Genomic DNA, 16,921 nt, shown 5'->3' with positions numbered 1-16,921 from the left:
TGGCAGTCTCCCAGTAAGAGAGTTTACATCTAGATGGTCCACAGAAAATGTACTCAATTGTCCTGGTTGTACTGCATCTATTGAATCTGTTAATCACTTTTTGTTCCAATGCCCTTCTTATATAATCCCTCGACAGACCTGGCTTAAACCAATGTGCCGGACCCTGGGTACCAGGAATACCAAGGTGGCAGTTCGTATCTTACGATCTGCTGAAACTTCATTTGTTTATATATCTGTTGCAAAGTTTCTCGGCAGGGCATGGGTGATTAGGAGCAAAATGTTGTCTTGATTAATTTTCCTCTCCGTGAATTGCTCAATCATTCTGTAAATATCTCTATTTATTTATTGTTTTAAATCATCTTAAAATATCTTAAAATGTATTATTTTGTAAATGTATGGTATATTTATGCTTTTATGACAATCGTCGAATAAAGCTTTCTTGACTTGACTTGAATAAGCATTTATTGAACCAACATCATTCTAGTATAAAATACGTGTGCTGCAACAACCATTAGACAGAAACAGATATATATATATATATATATGATTACAAGCACCAACAGAGTAAATAATAGATAGAATTCTACCATGGTGCTAATACAGTGAATATTTGCAGGTGTATAGATACATGGCAGCAATCATGAGTCATCCTACGATGCAAACCCTAATTAGATGTACCCAAGTGTAGTGTACCTAGCATGTATGTATGTGTATAGCCCTAGAAAAAAGCCAACACCATTACCTGATGTAGAGAATGAAAGACTCTGTCTTGGTCTCGAGTTGGACACCTCACGAGGGATGTCAGACCGCTGCATGCTAGAGTGTCTCATGTCAGCATGGAAGTTTTCTCCTCTGTCTTCCCCAGAGAAGATGTGGTACTTTTATACCAGAAAGGTACCCTCAGGAATCCTACCTAGGTGTGTCATGGGGCTGTGGGCATGTTGACCAAGGATGATGATACTGGTGACCCTTGTACAGAGTTATTATGCAGAAGATGGTAATCCTGCTGTGATACTAAGAATCCTGAAAGCAAACACAAGGAGATGATGGACGGAGCACTGAAACCGTTCAGACACTCACCCCCAGTCACAGATCTGGGTTGAATTCTTCATTGTTCTTTAGCTCACTTCCCACCCCTGTTCGGACACAGCTATATGCAAATCAGTCTTGACCAAGTGCCTCATGGGAACAGTCCAGCCCGACCTGCTAAGCCAGGTCTTCCCTGGACCGAAAACAAGCATCCTGGGACCGGTTTCGGGTAACATCCCTCTTCAGCCAGGCTAGCTTGAATCTAATGACAAAGTGTGCAAGGGAGCCTCATCTGATCATACCCTGCCAACTTAGGGCGAACAAAGCAAACACACGATGATGGACGAAGCACTGAAACTGTTCAGACACTCACCCCGAGTCACAGATCTGGGTTGAATCCATCATCGTTCTTTAGCTCACATCTATATGCAAATCAGTCTTGACCAAGTGCATCATGGGAAGAGTCCAACCCAAGCTGCTAAGCCTGGTCTTCCCAAGATCGAAAACAAGCATCCTGGGACCGTATTCAGGGTAACAACCCTCATTAGCCAGGCTAGCTTAAATCCAGTGGCAAAGTGAGCAAGGGACCCACATCTTGGCATATCCTGCCAACTTAGGGCAAACAAAGCAAACACAAGGAGATGATGCACGGAGCACTGAAACTTTTCTGTACTGGGGTGAATGTATGAGATTGTTCTGTATTCTGTCCATCAATTGTTCTTTTTGCATTTGTCACCCCGAGTGGGACGGGTATGCCCAGACATGGGTCCCCTGCTCTCCATGCCACTGGAGTCAAGCTATCCTGGCTTATGAGCGGTGAAACCCCAAATCCGGTCCTAGGATCTTTGTTTCCAGTCCAGGGGGGACCTGGCCTGGCAGTTCAGGCTGGACTGTTCCCATTGGGGGCAGGGTCTAGACTAATTTGCATATGGCTGGGTTCAAACTGGAATGGCATGGGGAGCCAAAAAACGATGGATTTAGGCCCAGATCTCAGTACTGGGGTGAATGTATGACATTGTTCTGCATTTTGTCCATCAATTGTTCTTTTTGCACTAAGAATCCTCGTGCATAACAAATGAGGCTAGTTTTTGGAGAAAACCACATGACATTTATTTGGCACCTAACTAGGTAAATGGTTAGCACCAGAACGGTTATGTGAAACAATGGTAGGACAAATGTAAGTAAAAGGTCGTACAACTACCTAGGTCTTTATTGGGGTTCATAACAAGTCCTGCTGGAACTACCAGGCCAGGTCCTCCCTGGACCGGAAAGAAGCATCCTGGAACTGGTTTAAGGGGTAACACCTCTCATCAACCAGGTTAGCTTGACTCCAGGACATGGAGAGCGCGGAACCCACATCTGGGCAAACCTGTCCCACTCGGGATGACAAATGCAAAAAGAATAATTGATGGACAGAATGCTGAACAATGTCAGACATTCACCCCAGTACAGATATCTGGGCTTAAACCATATTTTATTTGCTCCCCATGCCATTCCAGTTTAGACTCAGCCATATGCAAATCAGTCTGGACCCTCTTCTCCATAGGAACAGTCCAGGCTGAACTGACAGGCCAGGTCCTCCCTGGACCAGAAACACGCATCCTGGTACCAATTTCGGGGTAACACCCCTCATCAGTCAGGCTAGCTTGACTCTAGTGGCATGGAGAGCATGGGACCCACTTCTAGGCATACCCGCCCCACTCGGGGTGACAAATGCAAAAAGAACAATTGATGGACAGAATGCTGAACAATGTCAGACATTCACCCCAAAACAGAGATCTGGGCCTAAATTCATTGTTTTTTTGCAGATTAATGTATCAGCCCATCTGAGAATGTATGCCAAGGAGAACCGATGCACACACAGTAGTGCTATGTTTGCGCCGCTTAAAACATAATGCCCATTAGACGTATTGTGAGCCAGGATATACATTTGTCAACATACATCTGCTTCCAGGTGAAATATTTAATTTGTAGTGTCCAGAGCAGTGATGGTGCTTATCTTGCTCTCTAAAAGTCTCATCAGTCCATGATATCCATGGCTGCAAGTAGTGTGTTGGAATGGAATCTGGTCATGAAGTTACCTGCGTGGAACACAGAATGTGGCGTGGGAGCGGGGATTCGAAGAAGCATGAGTTACTGCCGGATGTTAAAGGAATAAAGTTGGTTACCCTTATTCATCCTCTACCACCTACCACACTGCTGCGATTGCGCTGCACTAGCGCTGTGTAATTTTAAGCTTTCCACGTTTTTGTATTTGGGTTACTGCTTGCTTTATATTTACCCTTGTTTTTAAACTCTGCTGTCTGCAGCTCGCGCCCCGCTCCCCTTACCGCATTTAAAAAGTGCACCTTTGTGCCTCTAAAGCACCACCACTTTGGTGGGTCCGGGTCCTGGGCTCCATTTCAGGCGTCATCTTTGATTGGGGCTTCTTGTCCGGCGGCGGCTGCCATTTTGGAGCGGTCTCGCGCGCCAAGGGCTCACTGGAGAGCCTATTTAAGGCGGTCCTTCGTGGGGTGGCGACCTCTACCACCTACCACACTGCTGCGATTGCGCTGCACTAGCGCTGTGTAATTTTAAGCTTTCCACGTTTTTGTATTTGGGTTACTGCTTGCTTTATATTTACCCTTGTTTTTAAACTCTGCTGTCTGCAGCTCTCGCCCCGCTCCCCTTACCGCATTTAAAAAGTGCACCTTTGTGCCTCTAAAGCACCACCACTTTGGTGGGTCCGGGTCCTGGGCTCCATTTCAGGCGTCATCTTTGATTGGGGCTTCTTGTCCGGCGGCGGCCGCCATTTTGGAGCGGTCTCGCGCGCCAAGGGCTCACTGGAGAGCCTATTTAAAGTCGCTCCCTACGCGCAGCGGAACGCGCAGGTGGACGCCTTCGCGTAGTCTGAGTCGTGCCGGAGTCCTGCCCATCTGCGCCCGTCAGCGTCCCGGAGGCGGCGGGGCGGCGTAGGACTCTGGTCAGGCGTGGGCGAGGATAATCCATTATACCTCGGTGACGCTCCGCGCCATGCGTACTACATCTAGCCTGTGTCGCTCAGTATTTCCTGGTCGACACAAGGGTAAACGACGCTGCCCGGCCTGCGATTGGTCGCCCACTGGGGCGCAGAGTAGCGCCCTTAGGACAACCGAGGTGCATGCGAAACATCTCTGTCTGCTGCTTAATACAAGGTTGGTAGGAAGACATGCTTTGCACATTTACGATCTTCTTGTCAGGGAGAATCCTCTCTGTTTGTTCCTGACCGAAACTTGGTTGGGAGAGGCGTCCAATCCGGACATCTTCACTGCGATCCCTCCAACCTATAACATTTTTCGCCAAGACAGAGCTAAGGGCAGGGGGGTTGGAGTCGCTGTGGTGGTGAGGAAGAACATTTCCTGTTCAGTTCTTCCCGTGAACTCCATTGAGGGCTCTGAATCCCTTGGTTTTATGCTGAGACTGTCTCCAGGCCATGCGCTTAAGGGCCTGTTGGTCTACAGGCCTCCTCGCCCGGTGGGCTCCTTCTGGGAGGACCTACAGATAGCCATTTCGGAGCTGGCGCTGTCTGCACAGCATTGTCTGCTGGCAGGCGATTTCAATTTTCATCTTGATGTCACGGACGACCTGGATGGGGCTAAATTGTTTGATATTACATCTCCGCTTGGCCTGGCACCGTTTGTATCAGGGCCTACACATGAGAAAGGACACACCCTTGATCAAGTGTTCTCCTCTATCCCAATTGTTGACATTGAAATGCGGCCGGTGCTCTGGTCGGATCATAGGCTGATTGGGTTTTCTGTGTTGGAGAATGGGCGGTCTGACACCTGCGCCCCCACGGTGCCCAGATCGGCCTCGAGAGCGTTTCACAGAGTGACGCCTGCTATGCTGGAGCAGGCGCTCACGGAAAATCCCTGTCCTCTCTCGGGGGATCCGGAAAGAGACACTGAGGCCCTGCAGCGATGGTTGACTGAGAGGTTAGATGATCTTGCCCCAAGGGCAACCCCCCGGTCCTCGGTGATACGGCAATCAGCGCCATGGTTTACGGAGGCGCTACGTATGGCTCGCAGCCAATGTAAGGTCGCTGAGCGGGCCTGGTGCCATCAATATTATGGGGAGGCTAAACTCGCCTATAGGTCGGCGGTGAAGGCCTATCACCGTGACATTCTTGGTGCCAAGCGGGAATATTTTGCCAGGAGGATTGAGGCGTCGGCGAACTCCTGCAAGGAGATCTTCACGATTGTGAAGGAGTTCACGTCCCCTACTTCTTATTCACCCCCGCCGGTATCTCCTGATGCGTGGGCGTGTGATCTGGCCACTTTTTTCACCAACAAGATTAAGGCAATTCAGGCCTCCTTCTCGGAGAGCTTTGTCGAGGGTTGTTGTGACCCCGGGGCAGGACTTGGAACATCGTCCATGCCTACGGCTATCCTGGAGAACTTTCCTCCTGTCTCCAGTGACATGTCCCGGATTCTGCTGGCCAGTCTCAAATCTGGCTCCCCACTTGACCCCTGCCCCGCCAAATTTTTGACTGGGATGGCGGCAGTGGTGAATCCCCTGGTCAACCCGATCCTCAATGCCTCCTTGAGGGAGGGGAGTGTCCCACGCACCTGGAAAAGGGCGATGGTGATCCCCCTCCTGAAAAAGCCTGGTCTTGATGCCGAGGTCTTGGCCAATTACAGGCCAATTTCACTTCTCCCGGCTTTGGCTAAGATCACTGAGAAATATGTTCATGGCGTCTTGTCGAGCTTCCTAGAGTCCAACAATCTGCTCCATCCATCCCAATCCGGTTTCCGTCCGAATTTTAGCACGGAAACGGCGTTGGTGGAGGTCTCTGAGATCATCAGGGAGACCTTGGATGTGGGTGGCAAGGCCATGTTAGTCATGTTGGACTTTTCGGCGGCCTTCGACACCGTCCCCCATGAGGCGCTTCTTGCCAGGCTTTATGACATCGGCCTAAGGGGGACGGTGTTCAGATGGTTTACATCTTTTCTGGAGGGCCGCCGCCAGACGGTCTGGGTTTCCCAGAGCTCCGCCGAGATGCCGCCATTGGGAGTTGGGGTTCCACAGGGTTCTGTGTTGAGCCCGACATTGTTCAACATCTTTATGTCCCCCCTGGCGGCTGCGGTTGAGGCTTACGGAGCCCAGATCGTGTCCTACGCCGATGACACGCAACTCCTCTTCACATGTGGAAAAGACCAGACATTTGATGGGGAGAGAATTCGGGACTGCCTGGACAGGGTCTTCGGCTTGGTCCAGCGGAATAGCCTGAAGGCCAACTCCAGTAAGTCGGAGGTTTTATTCCTCGGCTGTGCCATCGATCCCGAGTGGCGGCAGTGGTGGCCGGCCGCCATGTGTCCTCCGGCACAATCCTCCTTGGTTGCCAAGAACCTTGGTGTGAAGCTCGATAACAAGCTCTCTTTGAGAGCGCATGTCCTTGGCCTGTCCAGCACCTGTTTCGGCATCCTGAAAATGCTCCGCAAGTTTCTTCCTTTATTGTCTGCGGAGCACAGACGGATTACGGTGCAGGCGCTCATCGGATCTAGGCTAGACTATGCCAATGCTCTTTTCCTAGGCCTTCCGGACTACTTGGTCCAGCGTTTGCAGGTGGCACAGAACTCTGCAGCCCGTGCGATCTTTGGTCTGCATAGACGAGCACGGGTTTCTGGGCTGCTGCAGACGCTTCATTGGCTGCCGATCAGGAAGCGGATTATTTTTAAATCCCTGACGCTGGTGTACAAAGCTTTGTTTGGCTCAGGCGCAGGATATCTGCAGAAAAGATTGGCTTTCTATCGCCCTGCTCGCTCACTGCGTTCGGAATCCCTTTTCACTGCCGTGGTCCCACGCGTGAGGAAGGCCCGCATTGGGGGACGCTCTTTTAGCCTCAAGGCCTCCCAGCTGTGGAACTCGCTTCCACTGGCACTCCGCAGCACTCCCAACTTGCTTCAATTCAGGAAGAATTTGAAGACTTGGCTTTTTAATCATTCTGTTTAGGTGGGCTTCTTTCTTTCTCTTTTGGGTTCTGTTCTTCTTGCTATGTTGTTATACTCTGTAGCTGCCTGTGGAAAGCGCCGGGACACTCTTTTAGAGTAGCCGAGCGCTATAAAAATGCACTGTAACATAACATAACCACCTCCTTTACAGTGGTGACAATCTGGAGCAGGGCAGCGTGGGAATCCTGACAAGGGTGCACTAGTGACTGCGGAGCACAATCGTGCACCTCTCCCACTGCCGTGACTACCCCGGAGTCACTCACCAGAACCTGAGCTCAGCGGTGGCAGAGCACCGGTGCCTCTGTCGGCAGCTCCAGCCCTCACGCAGCCTTTGAGGTTAATAGAGGCTGCTGGAGAAGGGCAGAGGAGATCAGAGTCAACTTGCGGCCTACGGCATCGACTCTGCGAGTCAGAGACTTTCGGGACATAGCGCACGTCATTCATTTGCAATGTGCATGTCAAGATACAAGCCCTATTTGCTAAAGAGAACACACACATCATGTGTTGAACATGTTGGCCATCTTGGTTGAGTAAAAATCACCTGTTTTGTCCTTTTGCCTGCATTTTCACTGGTGACTGGCACACATTTGTAATGTACAGCATGGTTTTCCTGCATTTAATGGAGCAAGAGGAAAATATACATGGAATTCACCTGCATTTGTGTGTAATTTGCACCACAACAAGGAAATAATAATGTGATTACACTTTATTTTTTTATAACAATAAGAAACTTATATTCAAAGTGTATTCTTGTTAAAAAAAATGGAAACTGGTTGTGCTCAGTTTTGCAACAAATGTACTACTCTACCAAACTTCTCATGGAGAGAATTGTTGCACCAGCACCTTTTATACAAGCTCCTGGCACTCCCCTTTTGAACTGGCAACAATGGAAAGAAACTTTTGAGGCTTATCGGAAGGCAATTGATGGTGATACCTTCACATCTAAGAAAAAAAAGCTTCACTTGTTTATAATTTGGGCACTGAAGGTCGGAACATTCTGAAAACCTTGCCATTGGAAATTGTAAGTGTATTTACATCGGGTGGAGAAAACTGCAATTCTTCAACAGCGATTGATGAGTATGCCTCCATCATTAGTACCCTGGACACACGTTTTAATCTAAAGAGAAACACTGTTCTTGAACGCCACAAATTTCTTCAAAGTTCCCAACTTCTAGGCAAATCTATTGGGGACTTTGTCGTCAGCCTCAGAACACTGGCTGTTATATGCAACTATAGAGAGTTCAAGAATGAAATTATCAGGGACCAATTAATAGAAAGAACTAATAATAGGAAAGTTCAAGAGAAAACTTTTATCTACTGATGACCCTAATTTAGAATCAGCGCTAAAGTTAGCGAGGAGTATTGAACATTCACAAGTCTGCATTAAAGAAATGAATGAAGATACCAAACCTGCGGAGGTGAAATATTTGAACACCAGAACCAGCGCCAAGCAAGTCATCAAAGGAACCAACACAAGCCTTTCGCAGAGTGGCAATAATCAATCATCTAAACCCAAGAATGAGAAGACAGAAAAGTGTGAGAACTCATGTTTCCGTTGTGGTTGCAGGTCCCATCTGGGTAATGCCAGATTCTGCTCAGCATTAACCCAAACCTGCTTCAAGTGTGTGGAAAAAAGGAAATTTTGCACATGTGTGCAGAGTTAGCCTCAGTGAGCGATCTGCTCCCTAACAGTCGGTCAAGAAATTTGAGGAAGATTTCTATGATTCTGACAAAGAGAATAACAAGATTCTAATTCGGTCCTCAAATGACCTGGAGGAGAGTGCAGTGGTAGAGACATCGTCCATTGCTGGTTTACGCAAAAGAAAGCCACCATCTTGCATGATCTCTGTGAAAAAGAGAGACATACAATTCTTAGCAGATTCTGGTTCTCCCTTTACTTTGCTGAACGAAAAAGATTTTAGTGACTTTAAGAACAGTGTTGTGCATGAATCTCATATTAAAATGTATGCTTATGGGTGTAAGACGGTAGAGGTTGTAGGGAGATTTGATGCAAATTTACAATTTGATGGCAAGCATGCTGTGGGACCTGTATACATTGTCAAGGATGGTGTATATTTGTTAGAGTGGGATGAACAGGGCAAGTAGGGATTCTTTTAGACCCCAATCACCCCGACATGGTACTGTCGGAACAGAATGTGGACTTTGGTCGAGTGGCCACCCATTAACTAATCCTGAGAATTCCAGCATTGTTAATCAAATGGGAGCTGTAGAATGGGCCAAACTTTACCCTCAAATTTTATGTGAACGGTTGGGGAAACTCAAGGGTTTTCAACACTGCATAATACTGAAATACAACACGAAGGCTGTAGCTCACAAGGTGAGCAAGGTACCACTGAGTCAATGGGGTGAACTAAAAATGGTCCTAGACAAATTGTTTTCTGCAGGAATAATAGAACCCATCAAAGGTTCAGAGTAGTTGGCACCCATTGTTCTGGTGCGAAAGGCAGACAAATCAATGAGACTTTGTGGGATCTCAGGGACCTTAATTCTAATATCTGGGTAGATCGCCAACCATTGTCCCACATAAATGAGATACTATCGACTCTGGGCAATGCTAGATACTTTACCTCTCTTGATGTATCTTCCGTGTACCACCCGAATGAGTTAAGTAGAGATTCCAGGCACCTGATGTCATTTGTTACGCCTGAAGGGGTATTTCGGTATATGCGAATGCTGTTCGGGTTAGCGTCAGTATCTGCTGTATTCCAGCGGTTGATGAATAAACTTTTCAAAGACGTCAAGGGTGTCATGTTCTTTCAAGACGACATCTTGATTTTTGCTGATCTATGGGAGAGCATGACGGCAGGGTGAGGACAGTCCTGGACATCATCGAGGGAAGTGGGTTAACCCTAAGCAAGGAGACGTGTAAGTTTGCTCAAGAAGCTGTTGATTATTTGGGTCATCATGTATCCAGGAAGGGAATTGAGCCCAAAGTAAAAATCCTTGATGCTATTCAATGTGAACCAAAACCCAAAAATAAGGACCAGCTCCATTCATTTCTCGGGCTGGTGGAGTATTATTCCAAATTTGTTAGGAATTTTTTAGACGAAACGTGTGGGTTATGCAATCTCCTGAAGAAAAACATGAAGTATGTGTGGGACGATGATTGTGACAGGGATTTTGAATCCATCAAAATGAAAATTGTAAATGCTGGTCCTCTCAAAATGTTTGATGTTAATGACTCATGTATCATAACCCCTGACACTAGCAATGTGGGTCTGGGGTACTTATGTAGATACGGGCTGATGGGAAAGAATAGACCATTGCATTCACATCCCGGACGTTACAAGGGGCAGAATCATCTTACTCCACGATAGAGAAAGAATCATTGGCCACGTGGTGGGGTGTTCAGTATTTCAAACATTTTGTGTGGGGAAAAGAATTTACCTTGAGAACAGATCATAAACCTTTGTTGGATCTGTTTACCACCATGGGTGGGGATAGAGCAACCCCGCACATCCCCAAATGGCAATGTAGACTACAAGAATATCAGTATAGGTTGGAGTATGTGCCCGGTGCCAAAAACTATGTTGCTGATTGTCTCTCGAGGCTGCCTTTAGTTGGCAATGATGTAGATCAAGAGGATGCAGATGATTTGGAAATTGTATGTGTGATGAGCTCGATTAGTGACACCACAAAAAGAGCATTGTCTGAGCAAGAATGGTTAGACGCTGTATCAAATGATGAAACCCTTCAGGAAGTGATGAAGTGCGTGGTGAATGGTTGACCTGCAGTCAGGAATACCCCTGAGGCAGTAGTTCCTTTCAGTAGAATTGAAACAGAGTTAGCAATTGAGAGGAGCATTCTGCACCGGAGTGGGCAACTAGTTGTCCCAGAGTGCCTTCGGGAGAGACTTCTGGTCCTAGCTCATGAAGGGCATCTTGGAATCTGAGCTATGAAAAGAAGGATAAGGGAAGATTTCTGGTGGTCTGGTGTTGACAGGGCGATCGAACATTACGTTAGGAATTGTTGTATGTGTGTCCTCAGTGACAAGTCACAGGTGACTTGTCCGTCTCCGGTCAACCCCATTATGGTGAAAAACACGCCTTGGGTAATGTGCGTTTGATGTAGCTGGTCCTTTTGGTGTCGGGGGCAGTACACCCAAATATGCATTGGTCATGATGGAGTATATGTCAAAATGGCCAGAGGTAAAATTCATGGACAGTATAAACTCGGATGTCATCATTAGATTCTTCAAGGAGATATTTTCTAGGGAAGGCCTTCCCGAGGAATTGGTAACTGACAATAGAACCCAGATGACATCTAGAGAAATGCAATTTTTTTTCCTAATTCTGGCACTTTTTAACTTCTCTCTATCATCCCCGCAGCAACTGTCTCATTGAAAGGGTAAATCGTTGCATCAAAGACCAATTGCCACTTGCACTCAATAATGGTTACACTGGAAAGAAGCAATGAATGACATGTGGGCCATGAGAACTGCCCCCCATATAAGCACAGAAATGTCCCTTCTTATCTTGTTAAGGGGGAGGATTGCAGGTTCCAAACTCAATAAGTATGGATGGAAAGGAAAACTATTGATGTGGCAAGGTTGGCTAAGGTACCGGATGTGAGAGCTGTGGTACAGGAGAGGTATGATTCCACAGATGAACGTCATCGGGGTCTGTCGGTCCAGGTGGGTGACTGGTTAAAAGACCAGGTTTTGTTCACAAAGGTTGGTCATGTTTTTCTGCACCCATTCGGTTAAAGAAGGAAAGGGAGCATGTTGTGATACTACAGAATGGGAAGAACAAGTGTTTTATTTCTGTTGTACCCAAATCAAAGTGTTACAGCAAACAAATGATGGACGGAATGCTGATAATTCAAACATTCTCCCCCAGTCAAAACATCTGGGTTAAATCCATTGTTCTTTTACCCACTACGCCACCCCAGTTTGGACCCAGCCATATGCAAATCAGTCTTGAACCTGTGCCCCATGGGAACAGTCCAGACCGAACTGCAGGCCAGGTCCTCTCTGGACCGGAAACTGGCATGCCCAGACGTAGGTCCTGTGCTCTCCATGCCCCTGGAGTACTGCTATCCGGGCTGATGAGGGCTGAAAGCCCGAAACCGGTCCCAGGATGCTTGTTTCCAGTCCAGGGAGGACCTGGCCTTGCAGTTCGGGCTGGACTGTTCCCATTGGGCGCAGGATCAAGACTGATTTGCATATGGCTGGGTCCAAGCTGGAATGGCATGGTGAGAAAAAAAAACGATGGATTTAGTCCCACATCTCTTTACTGGGGTGAATGTATGACATTGTTCTGCATTCTGTCCATCAACTGTTCTTTTTGCATTTGTACCCAGATCAAAGGCAGAATATGTTGGGAGGAAGATGGGTGTGCCTGTTGATTCTTCTCAGTCTAATGTTAATTTTTCTCAGGGCAAGGGATGTGCTGCGGACAGAGTTGTGGCACACCCTTCAAGACTTACTACATTGAGTGCTTCCGTTAGAGCATCTGTCAGGACCAGGGCACATCCTGCAAAGCTTAGCGATTATGAAATGTTCTGATTCATTAATTTCTTGTCTGTACTTACTTGGTTACTTTCTCGTTCCCCCCTGTTTTCTTCCTTACACTTTTTGTTATCATATTCTTGCACCTGCTTAATTCCCTTGTTCTCATCTCATGCATTTCGGTTGTGTAAATTTCATTTTGTTGTGTATTTTGTCAGTAGTAAGGGGGATCTGTTGGGCTGGAATGTGGTCGTGGAGTTCCCTGCGTGGAATGCGGTGTGGGAGCGGGGATTAGAGGGAGCAGCAGTTACTGCCGGACGGAGAAGAAGTAAAGTTGGTGACTCTAATTCACTGCCTCCTGACTCCTTTACAGTATGCCAAGGAGAACCGATGCACACACAGTAGTAAAATGTTTGCCCCGCTTAAAACTTAATTCACATTAGATGTATTGTGAGCCAGGATATCAATTTGTCAACATACATCCGGTTCCAGGTGAAATATTGTATTTGTAGTGTCCAGAGCAGTGATGGTGCTTATCTTGCTCTCTAAAAGTCTCATCAGTCCATGACGTCCGTGGCTTCAAGTAGTGCCTTGTCTCCATCCAGTGCTGCATGTCCGTAAGTTCATGAATATTGGTCCAAAATAAGTGGTTTTCTCATGCTATTTCCAGCCACTAGGGGGCATATTTTCTAACCTTTTATGCAGTGCAGGGCACCAAGCACGCTTCCTGTGCTGCGTTTGGTGAAAGGGAGAAAGCAGGACTGTTCATATTTACAAGGATATGGGGGCAGATTTACAAGCCCCTTGCGCCACTTTTGTGTCACTTTAAACATGGGAAAAGTGACGCAAAACTGGCTCAAGGAGCTTGTAAATATGCCTCCTGGAGCCTATCTGCTCTCCCCTTGTGCTGGCACACTCTGTGCGGCCTGGCGCCAACACAGCCCCCCCGGCGCCATATTGCGAGTGTGCCTGTGCTACAGGCAAGAAGGGACACTAAAAAAACACACCAAAAATTGTTAGAGGCATTTTCCAAAATGCAACACACGTAGCAAGAGGAAATAATGAAGAGAAATATAGATATTTATCCTCGTTCCGTCTCCCCGGGGAAGGCAAAGCGTTATGAAGCATTCCCAGGTTTGCAAACTTTAGTACATTTTGGAATGCTCCAAGATCCATGGGTGGATGCATTGGAATTCCCATGCGCTACCTTGGAATGCTATGATTACTGGTAATCCCCATTACTCTTAGTCCTACTCGTTCTCGACCCAGTCATCACAAATGAGGTATTCCACAAGACAGGAAACAAAACAGGAAACGCTTTTTAGGCTCCACCCACGCTCCCGTCAGGGGCTATATGAACCTAGCCAACCAAAAGCACATCCTGACATACCAAGCAACAAAGGCCTGATCAGGTTGGGCGGGCGGGAAGTATGACTGGGTCGAGGACCAGTAGGACTAAGAGAATGGGGATTACCGGTAAGTAATCATAGCATTACCTCTATGTCCCTCGTCCTCGACCCAGTCATCACTAATGAGGCATACCAAAGCACCCCCAGCAACAGTCCTTTGGCAAACCACACAGAAAACAGAAACCGAACACAAAGAGGCGTGCAGCAAAAGACATTTTATTGAAAAACACAGAATCAGGGAGGTGGGACAACCTCCACAGCACGCAACAAACCACTACCAAAATTGGTCCGGTCAGACAGAGCACAATTCAGGCGATAGTGCCTCACAAAAGTAGACTCAGAGGCCCACATCCCAGCCCGACAGATCTCATCAAGGGAAACCCCATGAAAAGCAGCCCAGGAAGCAGAAACACCTCTAGTGGAACGGGCCTGAACACCAGAAGGGCAAGGCAAACCAGAACCCTGATAAGCCAAAGAAATAACAGACTTGATCCAGCGACCTAGAGTAAGCCGAGACGCAGCCTTACCCCGACCAGCCAAACCAAAAGTCACAAAAAGGGAGTCCGAAGAACGGAACCCCGCAGACCGGGCAACATAAAGGGACAAAGCACGCCGCACATCCAAAGAGTGAAGCAATAACTCAGCAGGCGAAGAAGGAGAAGGACAGAAAGAAGGAAGAATCAACTCCTGAGAGCAATGAAACCGAGAACGAATCTTGGGAACAAACCCAGGATCCAAAGAAAGGACCACCGCGTCATCCAAGAAACGCAAAAAGGGAGGAGAACAACCTAAGGCAGTGAGTTCACTCAACCGCCGGGCAGAAGTTACAGCAACCAAAAACGCCACCTTAAAAGAGAGGAACTTAAGGTCCACCGACTCCAAGGGCTCAAAAGGAGCAGACTGCAGAGCACCCAAGACCAAAGAGAGATCCCAAGGAGGAACCGGAGAGCGCGAAGAAGGAGAGGACAGAGAGAAACTCCGGAACAAACGGGAAACCAACAAACCATCCGAAGAAGGAAGAGAATCAGGATCCCGGAAAGCCCGAAGAGCAGCCCACTGCCCCCTCAGAGTAGATAAAGCGTACTTCCTCTGAAACCCATCCAAGAAAAACTGCAGAATGGCAGCGATAGGACAAGAGACAGGAGAGAGACCAAGACCCGCACACCAGGAGGAGAAAGAAGCCCAATGCTTAGAGTAGGAGGACAAAGTGGAACCCCTACGGGGCCCCTGCATCACAGTGATGAGGTGATCAGGCAAACCCCGGACCCCAAGCGACAACCGTTCAACCTCCAAACCGCCAAGGTGAGAGGGACCAGGAGGGAAGGGGAGGGGGACCTCAGGGGAGACGGATAATGTGGAAGAATCCAAGGAGGGCCCACCGCCAGGCTCAACAACAACGGGAACCAGGACCTCCGCGGCCAGTGAGGCAAGACCGCCACTACCCGGGCACCCACCCTCTGGACCTTCAGCAAGAAGGCAGGAATCAGGGGGAAGGGGGGGAAGGCGTACAGCAACCAAGGGGGCCACCGAAGAGACAACACCTCCACCCCCCAAGCACCCAACTCCGGGGTCCGAGAACAAAACAGGGGGAGTTGAGCATCCGTCCGGGAGGCAAACAAGTCCAGCAGGGGAATCCCAAACCTCCGACAGATCAACCGGAACCCCCTGGGGGAGAGACACAGGGAGAGGGAAGATGGAAACCTGCGACTCAAGGCGTCCGCCACCACATTGTCCACCCCCCCCGGATATGCTGAGCAGAGAGAGCCAGAAGATGACACTCCGCCCAACCCGCAATCGCACAGGCCACCAAATTCAAGGAAGGGCTGCGAGTACTGCCCTGGTGGTTGATGTAAGCCACAGTCACGGAGTTGTCCGACCTCACCAGGACATTGCACCCCAGCAGACGGGAGTGGAAGAAACGAAGAGCCCTGGCCACAGCAGACAGTTCCCTCCAATTGGACGAGCAACGGGACTCCACTCGGAGCCAACGAGCCTGAACAGACCACTGCCCCATCGTGGCCCCCCAACCGGACACACTGGCATCCATCGTTAATACCAAAGGAGGCGGTAGGCGAATCCACATCCCCTTCGAGAGATTTGCACTGGAGAGCTGACACCACCCCCAAAGACACTGGCACCGACATAGCATAGTCCCAAACCGGAAACGACACCCAACGCTGAACATGCCACAGCAGAGGCCGAAGATGAACCCTGGCCCAGGGCACCGTGAAGACAGTAGCGGCCATATGACCCTGAACCTCGAGCCACTGAAGAAGGGGGGCCGCAGCCTAGGACAACAAGATCCACAACAGGGACTGAAGACGCCGAATCCGTGAATCCGGCAGGAACACCTTGCCCAGGACCGAGTCGAAGACGGCCCCAATGAAAGTCCGTCGAGTCGCAGGAAGGAGCTGGCACTTCGGAAAATTCACCAGGAAACCATGACTTTCTAGCATAAGGATGGTCAAGGAAAGGTGCTGAGACATGACCTCCGGGGAAGGAGCCTCGAGCAGCCAATCGTCCAGGTAGGGGAACACCAACACCCCCGGAGGTGAAGAAGGGCCACCAATGGAGCAACCACCTTGGTGAACACCCGGGGAGCGGACCGGAGACCAAACGGAAGGACACAGAACTGCCAATGATGACCCTCCAGGCAGAAACGCAGGAACATCTGATCCTCCCGAGCCACCGGCACATGAAGGTAGGCGTCCTGGAGATCCAGAGTAGCGAACACCCAGCCCGCCTGAATCAGAGGAACCACCCACTGCAAAGTCTCCATTTTGAACGGGATCTTCCTCACAAACAGGTTCAGACTCCGGAGATTGATGACAATCCGAAACCCTCCTGTGACTTTCGGAACCAGGAAAACAATCGAATAGGTCCCCAGACCCCACTCCAACCGTGGAACGGGAACAATAGCGCCCTTCAAAAACAGGGCCTGAACACCGTCCCTCAAGGACTGGCGACGGGAGCGGCACAAAGGAGTCGGAGTCCACACCACACCTGAGGGAGGAGGACGGGACAGGAACTCGATCCGATACCCC

This window comes from Triturus cristatus, chromosome 4_1 (genome assembly GCF_964204655.1).
Source record: "Triturus cristatus chromosome 4_1, aTriCri1.1, whole genome shotgun sequence".
NCBI lineage: Eukaryota > Metazoa > Chordata > Amphibia > Caudata > Salamandridae > Triturus > Triturus cristatus.
This window is presented reverse-complemented; position numbering follows the sequence as displayed.